The sequence below is a fragment of the Octopus bimaculoides genome, chromosome 23 (assembly GCF_001194135.2).
Source record: "Octopus bimaculoides isolate UCB-OBI-ISO-001 chromosome 23, ASM119413v2, whole genome shotgun sequence".
Classification (NCBI taxonomy): Eukaryota; Metazoa; Mollusca; class Cephalopoda; order Octopoda; family Octopodidae; genus Octopus; species Octopus bimaculoides.
The window spans coordinates 22,386,835-22,402,156 of NC_069003.1; the positions used below are offsets into that span (position 1 = coordinate 22,386,835).

At 37.5% G+C, this 15,322-nt stretch overlaps 1 protein-coding gene across 4 annotated transcripts in view; it reads right to left on the minus strand.

The window, feature by feature from the left end:
• Positions 1 to 15,322, minus strand: part of LOC106876969 (beta-secretase 1) — a 55,622-nt gene that overhangs the window by 37,418 nt on the left and 2,882 nt on the right. The window lies entirely within an intron of this gene.

The window sequence follows — 15,322 nt, forward strand, 5'->3', positions numbered from 1 at the left end:
AAGCAGTCGATATCCTCCACCATCATCACTACAAGAACGGGAGACTGTTTTAGCTAAAGAATGGACAAAATTTCCTTTGGAAACAATTCAAACTTTGTACGAGTCCATACCCCGTAGAATTCAAGCTGTAATTACTGCCAAAGGTGGTCCTACCCCATATCAAAATAAATTTGTTTGAAATTTTAAGGTGTTTCCATTATATTGTCCAAGCCCTGTGGTTAGGGCAGCGGACTCGCGGTTGTAGGATCGCAGTTTCAATTCCCAGACCAGGCGTTGTGAGTGTTTATTGAGCGAAAACACCTAAAGCTCCACGAGGCTCCCGCAGGAGATGGTGGCAAACCCTGCTGTGCTCTTTCACCACAACTTTCTCTCACTCTTACTTCCTGTTTCTGTTGTGCCTGTAATTCAAAGGGCCAGCCTTGTCACACTGTGTCACACTGAATATCCCCTATAACTACGTTAAGGGTACACATGTCTGTGGAGTGCTTAGCCACTTGCACGATAATTTCACGAGCAGGCTGTTCCGTTGATCGGATCAACTGGAACCCTCGACATCGCTTACGACGTTGTGCCAACAAACATTATCATTCATTTTGTTCATCAAATACAAGTACACTTATATTCATCACTATTTTATTTATTTTATTCAATTTTAGAAAAATTGAAGTATGTCTGACAATTCCAGTGCATATTCAATTTTATTTTGTGCGTGACTTTTGGCTCACCCTGTATATATATGGACGCACACACACACACACATGAGAAAGAGAAAATCAAGTACAACAGCATGGTTGTTATCCAACTTGTTACTATTTTATTCCCTGGTGTTCTAATTTCAATACTAGAATTAGAACAAACATCATCATCCTGACACCCATAAAGTAATAAATCCAGAAGGGTAGAGACTGGCTAAGATACCAAATTGGATATGGTAATAATCAGATAGTGTAGGGAACAGGATATTCAATAATGATAACAGTTACTAACAAAAGTCTTGTCACCAGTTGACCATTGCTTCTATGGCCCACACAACTTGATTCATAGTAACTGAATCAGCCTGTTTCTAAGCTGGTATCACATGGTGGACAGTTAAAAATAACCCACACACTTAACTTTATGACGGCGAGCTGGCAGAACCGTTAGCACACCGGGCGAAATGCTTAGCGGTATTTCGTCTGCCCGCTACGTTCTGAGTTCAAATTCCGCCGAGGTCGACTTTGCCTTTCATCCTTTCGGGGTCGATTAAATAAGTACCAGTTACGCACTGGGGTCGATATAATCGATTTAATCCGTTTGTCTGTCCTTGTTTGTCCCCTCTGTGTGTAGCCCCTTGTGTGTAGTAAAGAAATAACACACTTAACTTTCCTCAATGAACAAGTCCACCAATGTAGGAATAGTACCAACAGGTAAAAGTCACTGTTGTAGGCCATGGCAGTTCTGTAAATTTGCAGGTCCTTCATTGCAAATATGAAAGCCACCTGACTATGCTCTCAGTTCATTTTAGGTGAATTCTAAAAGGACATCTCTCTTTCACACACACACCATAAATCAATGAGACAGTTTATATTGAATTTCTCAACTTGGAACACACCATAAATTTGTTCCAACTTAGTATGCAGTACTTTCTTCTTTGTACGAGTCATATAAATAAACTTGTTCTCTTCTCTCTTTCACTCCCTTTTGTTCTCTCACCATATATATATGTTTATTTATAATGTATTTCTGCCTGAACAGCAACAGCTGCCAGTTGATAATATAAATTCTACAATTTGTATTATTGAATACTAAGAGTTACTTCATTCTTTGAATCAACCACCTCCTTAATCCAACCCACTGCACCCACAAAATCCATAAACAAAATTATTCTATAGAAATCCAATAAACATACATATATTGGGTTATTTGGTGAATTTTCTTCTCATTTCGGCCATTGCCTTCCTATTTTTTTTCCTCTTCTATGTCTTTATTTAAATTTACTTATACTGGTTATATATCAATCTGGTCGGTGTGAAACTACAAGCTGTCACACTTGCTATGGAATGTAAAACAATTGATCGATGTAAGAGTGCAACATCAATGTAACAAAGACTTCTCATTACTAATACATCAACAAGTAAACATTTGTAATTATTATCATATGCCCACGGGCATATGGCGTAGTGGTTAAGAGTGCGGGCTACTAACCCCAAGACTCCGAGTTTGATTCCATGCAGTGACCTGAATAATAATAATAATAATAATATATAAACGTATCTGTCAAGACCTACCAAAAACTGAGCGAATATAAAGATCTTGAAATAGAAATTAGCAAGATGTGGAACCTGAAGACTAAAACAATACCTATTGTCATAGGTGCCCTGGGAATGATAGCAAAGGGGCTGATTGCTACCTAGCTCAGATACCAGGAAACCCCAAAATAGCTGAAGTTCAAAAGATAGTGCTCATGGGAACTGCCCATATCCTACGTAAAATATTGTCTATGTGATCTCAAATTTTAAAACAAACACATAATTTTCTTATGGTTTCTTAAACATTCTCTAGAACAACACTATGTACAAATCCAAATATATGGTACCCTAGGCACAACACCTACATGAACTTCTAACTTGTTGTCTCTTGAGGTCTCTGGGTGAGACTTGGATCCAACTTGTACAAATACAAAGCAAAAGTCAAACATAAAATAATAATAATAATAATAATAAGTAAACATTTGGTATCTTGTTATTGCTTAATCAACTGAGGTTACATTCAACCAGGTCAGGACTGACCAAGGAAATTCCAGGCATGATCACACCATTTGTTCATTCACAATCCATTTGGAGCAGTGATTCTTAACCGGAGTCCATGTAAGATTTTGTGGGGTCCACATAACAAAATAGTAAATTGGGGATCTACAATAGTATCTTAAAGACCCCTGAAAAAATTTTGCTTTAGATGTATTTACTGCAAGAAACAACTATGTTTCTTCCTCTTACATTTCACATAGTTCGACCTACACAAGTTAATGCATGAAAAGAAAACAGGAGATTTGGAAGAAGCTTCCATAAAACTAGTTCTTAAACATCAGACGGCTATGGGGGTCCACCAGAATAAAATAGTAATCATAGACAAAAAATGATTGAGAACCCCTGATTTAGAGCTTTATCAGCAATGAGTTTCATTTTAAAAGATGACTGTGTATGGTCTAAGGGATGGATATTTTGCTGCTGTTTCTAGCAACCATGTAGAGGTTTCTTCATTGGCTCATCAGACTGTTTTCATTAAAAGGCTCAGTGAAGAAGGTGGGACAGTACCCTTAACTTTTAGGTTTTAGCGGAGATGGTGAAGCTCAGATGCTTATGCTCAGCTTAAATTGATATTCACACACACAAACACACACACACATATAACTATCTATTATTACAAATTTCCCAACCACATGAGAAAGCGTCTTCTACTATGGCCTCAGACTGACCAAAGCCTTGTGAGTGGATTCGGTAGACAGAAACTGAAAGAAGCGTGTCGTATATGTGTGCATGTGTCTGTGTGTCTGTCCCCCACTACTGCTTGACAACCAGTATTGGTGTGTTTATGTCCCCATAACATAGCAGTTCAGCAAAAGATACTGATAGAATGAGTACCAGGCTTAAAAGAGAACAGGTACAGGGGTGTTGTGTTGTCAAATTGTACACTCCTACCAGCAAAAAGTGGTAGTAGCCAGCCATTTTAAATAGACCAGTAGCCAATCAATAGAAAAAGGTCAAAAAGGTCAGGCTGGTCAAGAGTACGTGTAGACTGTGTTAATATAGTAATTATATCGTGATACTGAGTGGACATTATAACAATCCAACCTTTTGAGGATAATAACACTGTATTACTGGGGGGGGGGGGGGTTGTACAGCGGCAGATAGAACCATTCTATCAACGACTTGGGAATATAACAATATCTTCAGAGCGACAACCATAGTCAGAAGACAGATGCAACAGTGGCAATGAGGAAAAACAAATTTATGCGGAGTGAAAAAAAACATTCACACAGAGAGTTTAAACTAATTCATGTGGAGAATTAAATACCGACAAAAAAGTAACAAAAATCTTGTTGTGCAAACTTACGAAAATCATAAAATATGGAAGACTTGTTAGCTGGGATAGTTGAGTTGCGAAAACAACAACAGCAACTCAAGGAACAATGAGAACAACAACAAGGATTGCCGCAGCAAATGTCACAATTAATGAAGTTGATAACCAAACTGGAGGATACATTTTCACCTGACCATGTAGCAAATTCTATGAGCGAATTCAAATATGACCCCAAAGAAGGAGTAACCTTTGAGGCTTACTTTCAAAGATTTCAGCAAATTTTTGAAAAAGAATGTCAGGACAGACGAGATGAAAACCTATCTAGTGTTAAGAAAACTAGCAACAGCAGAGCATGAGAAGTATAGTAACTTCATATTGCAAAAAAAAAGCATCCAACATAAATTTCACTGACACAGTTGACATTTTGTGCAAAATGTTTAGTGGAAAAAAGCTCACTGTTTAATACTAGATGGAAATGTTTAAAAAATAGAAAAGAGCGAAGATGAAGACTTCACTACTTACACAGGCAGAGTCAACAAAGAATGTGAGAGATTTAGGCTAGATATGCTTACTCCAGATTCTTTTAGGTGTTTGATTTTTGCACAAGGATTGACAGATAAAAGGGTTGCAGAAATCTGAATTCTATCAAAACTGGAAAAGAACCAGGATTTATCATTGCAGAAACTGTCTGAAGAGTGTGACAGGATATTAAAATTAAGGTATGACATGGAAGGTATTCAACAGAAAGAGTGTTTCCACATAAGACCAATGCAAAAAAGTCGGAAGACAAAGTGTTGCAGGAAAAACAGAAAAAATATTGGGATGTAGACCTATGTATGGCATGTGGAGGGATGCACCTGAAAGATTGTCTGTATAAAAAAGCAAAGTGTTTTTATTGTGGGTTTACAGGACATATAAAATTGCACTGCAAAACTAGAATGATAGGAAAATGGAACAAACAAGACGAAATAAATAGTTTGTCAGTAGGAAAAGTTGTGACTACAACAAACAGGAAATTTATGAATGTGAGAATTGAAGCCACTAGTGTCGGAATGCAATGAGACATGGGAAGTGATATCACAATCATAAATGAGAAAACATGGGAACAAATGAGTAAACCAAAATTATGTAGTTCAAACAAAATAGTGTATGGTGTTACGAGAAGAAAATTATATTTCACGGGTGAACACGTTTGTAATATAATGTTCAAAGGTCAAACCAAAAAAGTGAATGTTTATGTTTTGAAAAATTTCCTGAATTTATTTGGCACCAAATGTATGGAGAAATTTAATTTATGGCATACACTCATAAACGCTTTGTGCAATAACGTAAACAGAGCAGTCAAACAATCGAACAAGGTTGATGAACTGAAACAAAAAATGTAAGAAACTTTCCCAAAAGATTTTTCAGAAGGTTGAGGCTATTGCACAAAAACAAAAGCAAGAATGCTATCAAAAAAATTCAACACCTATTGTCTGGCCCAAATGGAACGTGCAGTTTGTCACTGTAGACCAGGTAAATAAAGATCTAGAAAGCTTGGAAAGCCTGAATATAATTGAAAAGATTGACCATGCAGACTGAGCAGCACCGGAGGTGTACATACATAAAAAAAAAAAAGCTAAGAGTGTGCACAGACTTCTCAACTAGGTTAAATGACGGTTTACTCACACACAATTACCCACTTCTAAGCCCAGGAATATTTGCTAAACTAAATGGAGGCATACCTTCTAATTCAGTTTGAGGAAGATTGCACACATCTACTAACAATCAACAAGCACCATGGATTGTACAAGTTCAAACGACTGCCATTTGGAGTAAAAGTGGCACCCACCATATACCAACATATAATGGCTGCGATATTAAGTGATTGTAACTTCGCATATCTAGATGATATTCTGATAAAGAGCGAGTCTCTGGTGCAATATTTCGAACACATAAAAAAAGTACTCGAGAGAATAAGTGAATACGGACTAAAATTGACAGAAAAATATTGCAGATTTTTTAGGGAAAAATAAAATACCTAGGTCAAGTAATCGATGAAAATGGACACAGATAAGGCTCATCAAGGTTGACAGCAATACGAAATAGGCCACCCCCAATAAACATGGCAATGCTACAAGCATTCCTAAGCTTGGTAGATTAATACCAAATGCATATACCAAATATACATATGGTAAGGGCACCACTTAATGAATTATTTTTTTTTAATGCCAAATGGATTTTGACAGGAAATGCCAGAAAGCATTTAACGAGTTAAAAGCTGTTAACTTCAGAATTGAATCTTATGCATTTCAACCCAAAGTTAGAGATAATACTGGCTACAGATGCTAGCAAGTATGGGATAGGGGCCATGTTCCTACACAAGGATAATGATGGCAGGAGAAAGGCAATAGCTCACACATCAAGGACATTATTGCTGGTGGAAAAGAGCTGTAGCCAAATCGAAAAAAAGGCATTGGTTATCATATTTGGCATGAAAAAATTCTATAGGTTCATTCACAGCAGATGTTTCTGGTTACAAACGGACCGTAGACCTCTAATAATATATGGATCCAAGAAAGGAATCCTGACACATATGGCAAACAGACTGCAGTGGTGGGGTACCATTCTATTAAACTATGATTATAGAATGGAATGTCTACCTTCAAAAAAGTTGGGGGCATTCCGATGATCTGTCTAGGCTAATTCCGAGAAATAACGAACCACTAGAGGACACTGTAATAGCAGCACTGAGAGTGGAAGCAGAAACAAAAAAAGTGATGTGGAACATTGTGCATTAAATACCAGTAACTTTGGAAGAAATAAAGAGAAATGCGAGAAATGACAAATTTATTAATGAGACAAAAAGAAAACTGTGGTTGACAAAAGGAAATAAAGAAAGGTCTGATGCAAAGAACTGCCAAGATGTGAACGTGTACTCTATATGTGATGGTGTACCAATGTAGGCTCAGAGGATGGTCACATCACAGACATTACAGAAGAGAATGCTAAAAGAGTTCCATGTGGGACACCCAGGCATCTCTAGAATGAAAGCACTGATGCAAAGTTTCGTATACTGGTCAAGCATGGACAAGGAAGTTGAAAGCCTGGTAAAAGGCTGCAGAGGATGTGTGCATAAATAGACATATATGCATGCATACATATAGATACAAAGACATACATATATATACATATACATTCATACACATATGGCATGTAAATAGCACCATTTGAGCGTGATTGTTACCAACGTCTCCTTCCTGGCACATGTGCCAGTGGCATGTGAAAAGACATTTGAGCGAGATCGTGGCCAGTGCCGCTGGACTGGCTCCTGTGCAAGTGGCACGTAAAATACACCATTTCGAGCGTGGCCGTTGCCAGTACCGCCTGACTGGCCTTCATGCCGGTGGTACATAAAAGCACCCACTACACTCTTGGAGTGGTTGGCGTTAGGAAGGGCATCCAGCTGTAGAAACTCTGCCAAATCAGATTGGAGTCTGGTGTAGCCACCTGGTCCACCAGTCCTCAGTCAAATCGTCCAACCCATGCTAGCATGGAAAGCAGACGTCAAACGATGATGATGATGATGATGACGATATATATCTATATATGCACATATACATACATAGACACATATACATTTATATATACACATACATACATATACATTTATATATACACATATTCATACATATTACACAAGAACATATATACATATATGCATACTTATAGATGTGTATACACACACACACACACACACACACACATTATATATATTATCATCATCATTTAATGTCTATCTTCTATGCTGGCATAGTTGATATCCAAAATGTAAAGTGCATCACCAACAATAAAGCATAAGGAGAGTTGTGTGGAATGTGAAATAAATCAAAACAAATTGTTTGGTTGGTGGTATGAAGTGGTAAGATTCAACTTCTTCAGCCGATACTTATTGTTCAAGAGTTAAGTGAACTCTTGGTAAATGTAACATTAGACTTTCTGCTTCTCACAGCGTTTCAATTTATTCAAGAGGCTACATACAATGCAATAAACACTCGTGTCACACCCATTAAGTGTATGTGGCTTCCTAACATGGGATGGAGATTTAGTAATGCTACGGAGGTGAACAATTAAATCATAATAGATGTGTGCATGTCGTTTTCCAAGCACATAATCTCAGGCTTGTGTGGCACCTTAGACAAGTGTCTTCTACTGTAGCGTTGTGAGTTAATTTGGTAGATAGAAACTGAAAGAAGCCTGTCACACACATGCACATATATATATATAAACGTTATGAAGGGTATTGGAGTCAATCAAACCCTAAAGATACAGGTAATACCGAGTAAGTGCTGTATACCGACTAGTTTTGCCCTAGATGTGGTTGCAACATGAGTGGGGAATATAACATGGGTCGTGTATTAGCGTGTGTATATATATAAAGAAAGAATAAGATAAAGAGACCAATGGCAAAGGTAGAATTATATAAAATATAATTCTACCTTTGCCATTGGTCTCTTTATCTTATTCTTTCTTTCTTTCTTTATATATATATATATATATATATATATATACACAGAGTGGGCCAAAAGTCATGCACAAAATAAGTTCAACATGCTCTGGAATTGTCAGACATGCTTCAATGTTTAAAAACACCAGAAAGTAAAAGTGATCAGATCATAAATTAAGAAATAGCAGCTGAATTTCTTTTAAATTACACCTTAATCTGTTATAAAAACAAAAAACATATTAGATAATGTAATCCTAGTTACAGTATACTTAGAAAAAATGGTTTGACATTATGATCACAGCTAGAATGCTTTTGATCAGAGGTCAACCCAAGCAGAGTTATCCCATGGTTAAACTATCGCAAGCTATCCGATTATTTATAGATCTGACTGATTCTGTAATAGTTACTCATCCAAGTTAGTCTGGCATGATGACAGCAGTACCACGACTCGTTGACTGACCGGTCCAAATCAAGATAATCAATTGGTACATTCATTATTCATGCTTACAACAAGAACAACAATACCTACAATATTTGCCGACACAAAAATTTATTGATACATCGTTATCAACGATATGGAAATTAACGCTTAATTAACATTACAAAACTGGGTCAGTTTACTTAGTAAAGATACATGACTAATTCCCTACATTGTATGAAGCAAGTTAAAACCCTGAATGACCAGGGGACTATGGGATCTTGTACCAATATCAACAAGGTGCGTCCCTGTCAGTTGATCAACTGAAGTGTCTACTCATTATTCTATATGTAACTAACTGAGTTGTTGGCACTCCGTCGCTTATGACGTCGAGGGTTCCAGTTGATCCGATCAACGGAACAGCCTGCTCGTGAAATTAACGTGCAAGTGGCTGAGCACTCCACAGACACGTGTACCCTTAACGTAGTTCTCAGGGATATTCAGCGTGACACAGTGTGACAAGGCTGACCCTTTGAATTACAGGCACAACAGAAACAGGAAGTAAGAGTGAGAGAAAGTTGTGGTGAAAGAGTACAGTAGGGTTCACCACCATCCCCTGCTGGAGCCTCATGGAGCGTTTAGGTGTTTTCGCTCAATAAACACTCACAACGCCCCGTCTGGGAATCGAAACCGCAATCCTATGACCACGAGTCCGCTGCCCTAACCACTGGGCCATTGCGCCTCTACAACTAACTGAGTATTCCACAGGTACATCATATTTTCCGGTACACAAGTCAATGTAGCATTCAATGTAAACATTCAAACATTGTCACTATCTTTCCAAATTCTGATGTTTTTCCATATGGAATTGTTAGTCCTTCAAAGTCATTTTGGTGTATAAATCAACCTAACTTTTTGGGGCTGTAAATTTTGGTCTGAAAAATTCAACTTGTATACCAGAAAATTCTGTAATACTCAGGCAGAATCAGCATACCAAAGTGTGAGACAAGACTGGATCTTTGAATTAAATGTACGGCTCTGTTGGCATTATTTCCCTTAAAAGCTTGAGCCAGTGCCATGTTAAAGTAAAATAAATTCAGCCAAGGTATTGTGTATTGGGATCAAATGTAGGACATCTTGATTGTAGAGCAAACTGATCAAGCATTTAACCCTGCTTGAATCTATGAATGACTACTGATAATCATATAAATATGCATGAATTGGCACTGTCCAGACCTAAGCAAGAACCTGGCAGCCAGTACCATGCTTCACTATATATGTATATGTGTGTATGTACAAACATATTACCTTGAAGATAGTATGTTCAATCAAAATTCAAGCTATTTAAAATTTTTTCATCAAGGTAGCTTGCTAGGTGTTCATGGTCCCCTCCTTAGTTCTTTGGACCCTGGAGCAATGTACTAGCTGAAGTCCACTCTTATATACTCTACACCCACTTACACACCTTCACAGAAATATTACAAAATTTTCAGTTTGGTTATAACAGTTAAAGAATTTTATAATTTCCAACTTGAAAGAGATAAAATACAATTTCAATTAATTTCAGTTTGTTAGGATTGAAAATAACAAGACTTTATACAATTCTTCATTGGGTATGTCTGTCTCGATAAAGATGTTTTAAAAAATACTTGTTATTAAAAATAAAACGAAAAATACATCCAAGTGGAGCTTCAAGAGAAACTGATTTAGTGAAATGGTTAATCCATATTTCTCCGTAAGAAGCATATAGCCAGTTTCTCTGGTGTATATATTCCTCCCTGGATGGGGACATTGGTCTGTCATGCGATTACTCATTTTTACATACTGAACGAACTGAAGCAACATGAAATGAAGTGTTTTGCTCAAGAACAACACATCACCCAGTTCGGGAATCAAAACCACTACCTTTCAATCAAGAATCCCAACACCCATGTACCTCCACACTGATGTGTATGTGGGTCACACCTCTTTAGCAAAATACAGTGTTAAATTCAGTGAATTACAATGTTAAATATAATGAACCTGCAGACCTCAGATTATAGAGAAGGACCCATAGTGGAAGTCGATTCAGTGTTGAGTACACAACATCTATCCTATTTTCATTAACTCAAATGATATTGAAGAAGACAGAATTGAAGCTAAACAACAAAACAGCATAAGGAAACTTCACATTGTCTCTAGACATATTGAATTGTCAGCTTTCTTTGTCAGCATATATTTTAAGGTCTTTAAACATGTTTAAGTCTTATCAGATAGAAGGCACCACAATAAAAATAGGGACAGACACAGTTATATATCACCGACTGGGTAAGTATGAAGATTTATTGAAATGGAGCTGATCAGAGAGAGAGTGCTCACTAGCAGTAACAGCAGTACACAACAGTTTTGTAAATATTAGCTGTAAGATCTGTCATAACTAAATATTTATTAGCTGTAATGACTGGGTAGACAAATGCTTTACAGGAGGTTTTTAAAGATTTTATTTTATTTTTTGCTTTGATATGAAATAAGTTCTTTATTTTTATTGTATAAGTGTGATGGTGTGATGTTCATGCTATTGCTTACATCAGGGAAGGAATTCCAAAACCTGAGCCATGACAATCGTAAACATAAGAGCATGCTCCTACACAACAGCTCCTCTGACAAAATCAAAAATATAAGGTCACAGATTGTGTTGTATAGCCAGCTGGAGACAATGTCTCCTGGGGCTAAATTACAGCAGCATTAGTCCTAAACCAAGACTGCCATGTTATGTTGGCAAACAATCTTTACTACAAAATCAGAGACATTCACTAGGTTTGACTGCTTGACCTACCAGAAATAACTCCTAAATCACCCTTAAAAGACACCTTACATACTTAAAAAAAAGGAAGGACACACGATCCAATGAATAGAGTCTCTATATAGTTGCCTGATCTAGTAGAAATACAAGTCAAATCTCCCACAAATCACACCCTACTATTTCAAAAACAACACACAAATGTGATCCTAGCTACATCATGTCTAGAAAATAAACAAGGTAAATAATCACAGCTATTCCAGCCATCTTTTTGGATCAAAGTTCTGTTTGGTTTAAGGTGACCTAGGGCTGAACAACAACACCAAATCCAACAAATACCAAGATAACCTCTTACTGCTGAAGTTGCTTAACCCATTGGACAAACCAATGTCTACAAGGCTTTCCATGCATGACCACCTTGTCTGTTTCTATGTCCAAGGTTACATTGCCTTATGTCTCTATTAAGGTGGTAAAGTATGATTTGAGAGAAATTTGGCTATTATTTCTTGCTGAGCAAGCGATCACATAGAGATCTCCCATCACCACCTCCTCTTCAGTGTTGGTTTATGTAAGAACTTTTGTAACACGTACTCCAGCAATAATATCGGATTAATGGTCCAGATATCTATGTATGCAGAGGCTCTGAGACAAATTTGGTAAAGCAGAACAAGACTATTTTCAGGCCCAGTCGGGGAAGTGTTTGTTCTCTCAATATTTAAAAGAGCTTTAAGAGGCCCAGTAGACAGTCACCAGCTCTCTCCTTGGCTCTCCCCACTTAAAATAACTTTAATTCAGTAAGATAGATGCAAGTTTGGCTGTGTAGTTAAGAGATTTACTTCTCAATCACAGGGCTTTGCGTTCAGTCACACTGTAGCCCCTACTATAACTCTGGGCCAACCTATGCTTTGTGAAGGAATTTCGTAGATGGAAACTGAAAGAAGCTCTAAATAGTTGTGTGTTTACAAACTGCAGTGAGCCATACTGTAGACTGTGAGGTCATCATATGCAGCTGGACTGCACCTGTGACATTTGTTGGCATTTTCTGGCAAATTGTCTGCGTCAAAATCCTCTGGAATTAAAACTGGCTCACTTGAAAAAGTAACCGGAAGAGCATCTGATCATAAAACTTTTGTTTCAAGCACCTCTCCATATAATCATTGCTAACATAGAAAAACAAATGTTAAATAAACAAACAAACAATATTTATGTGAATAGCACATTGCCCAAGAAGCCACAGTTCGAGAGTCTCTGGATATGTTTATAGGAAGACAACAGTAACAAAGTAGCATAAGTGTCTTGAAACCATATCGTCATCATCATTTAATGTCCACCTTCCATGCTGGCATGGGTTGGACAGTTTGACAGGAGTTGGCAAGCCAGATAACAGCACAAGGTTCCATTGTCTGTTTTGACATGGTTTCTACAGTTGGATGCCCTTCTCAATGCCAACCACTTTACAAAGGGTACTGAGGGCTTTTTATGTGGCACCAGCACCTGCAGGGTTATCAAGTAACTTGCAAAACAAAGACCTCTCAGCTGAGAGAGGGAGTGGTACTGAGGGAGGTGGCTTTGTGCCAGTTGAGAGATTAGAATATGATAGAGGATAGAGATAAGTGTCTTACTATAGAGGAGATACTTGGCTCTTCCAGTCGGAAAAGAAAGGAGCAATAGATTTAGAGACAAAGATAGAGAGACAGTCAGAGTGAAAGAGAAAGAGATGATGTTGGGGATGCATCAGGACATACACACAAGGTACAGTGGGGGGGGGGAATATTAGTGGTACTGAGGGGATAGAGGGGGTGTTTTATAAGAGTGTGAGGGGAGATGTTGAGAGATGGGAAGAAGTGACGGTGAGAGAAGTTGAAGGGGCTAAGGTAGATATGTGAGGGTGTAGAGAATATGCAGGTAAGCATGTGAGGGAGAGTGGAGGGATCTGCAACAGGTGGTAATCATGGGTGGGAAGAAGGGGGGGTGTTGAGAAGAAAAGTTGTGGGAGAGTTTTGACAGAAGACAAACTGTGTTGGGGGAGGCATGTTCACAAAGGACATGCCTGTGTGAATGACCACGATTTTACTCAGCTTGACGTGTCTTCTCAAAGCACAGCAAATCGCCAGATGTGGGGCTTAACAACTAAAGATCATTGCTCACCACTTCATCCCACATCTTAGGTCTATCTTTTCCACAGGTTCCCCTCCACAATTACAGGTCAGCAATTCTTTATGCAGTTGGCCTCATCCATTTGCATCACATGTTACTTTGAAAAGGGGATGATGTTGGGAGGAAGGGAAGTAACCTTAAACAGTGTTAAAATAAACAATAAGATTTGCCAGAAATTAGTGATGATCAGAGGCAGTAATTAATGAGAAATACAGAAACAGCTTGAAATTGGAATAAACTAGTTTGATGTAAAGACAAGGGGAAGTCTAATGTTTCAGGCAGTGTCTTTTGTTGGAGATGGGTTTGTAAGTTTGCTTCTATATAAGAATACTGGATTCTTTAGACCTGTTTCTCAAAGTAAAGTGAGGAGCTACAAGGATTTTTAAAAATGTGGATAGGACAGGCAAATTGCCAAGTTTTTTAAAACTGAGATGGCTTTAAAACTTTAAAAATTTGTCCAACGTCATTGTGGTGAGAGAAAAAGAATTATATAGAGGTAAATTAGTTTTTTTTTTTTTTTCATTAATAGAAAAGGATTTCACTAATTTTGGGACTAGTATTAGTTTAGACCAGTATTTCCCAGCCTATGTTCTCTCAGGCCCCACAATAACTTTCCAGAAAAATGTATGCCTCTCAGGTGGTTGAAAAAAAAACAACTTTATTTTTAATATTTTATCACAATTATTTAATACAAAAGAATCTACTGGTAACTCTTTTATTATGTACTGGGTACAAAAACACGTTCATTATTGACTAAGGAAAAAAAAACGAATCACATTAATGAGAACCTTGTGCTTGGTGATTACAGCACCCCACCCCACCACAATTATCCCAGACCCCACCAGTGGGGAATCACTGGTCTAGATGAAACAATTTTTGTCAACATCTTGTGTACGTGTGTTTCTGTGTATGTGTGAAAATGCGAATGAATGAATGTAAGTGCGTATGTGTTTGTGTGCATGTATGTGTAAATGTGTTTCTGTGCATGTGTGAATGCGAGAGTAAGTAAATAAATTTAAAAAAAGAAACAAAAAAAAAACACAAAAAGCTCCATAGTCGGTTCAATCTGAGGTTCTGTTTAAGTCTAAAGAATGGTATAGACATGGCTGAGACAACAAGTAGATCATCTAAATGATTTACATTTAGTTTCAGACCATTTGGTTACGAGTTCAAATTTTGCTAGGATCAACATTGATTTCAAAGATTCAAAACTTTCAATAATTCGTTTGACTCTTGTTAAACCAATCAATTATATTGATTTCTAAGGGAGCATCTAAGTGGTCATTCGTCCTGCTGGAAACAGTACTAACGTCTCCCTTGAATCATATCCTTCTGTTTTGAAAAAAGAAGAACACACTGGAAAATGTATTCCTAATTATACTAAAAAAGAAAAAAAGGAGTTGCTCACGGTTGGAATGTCTAT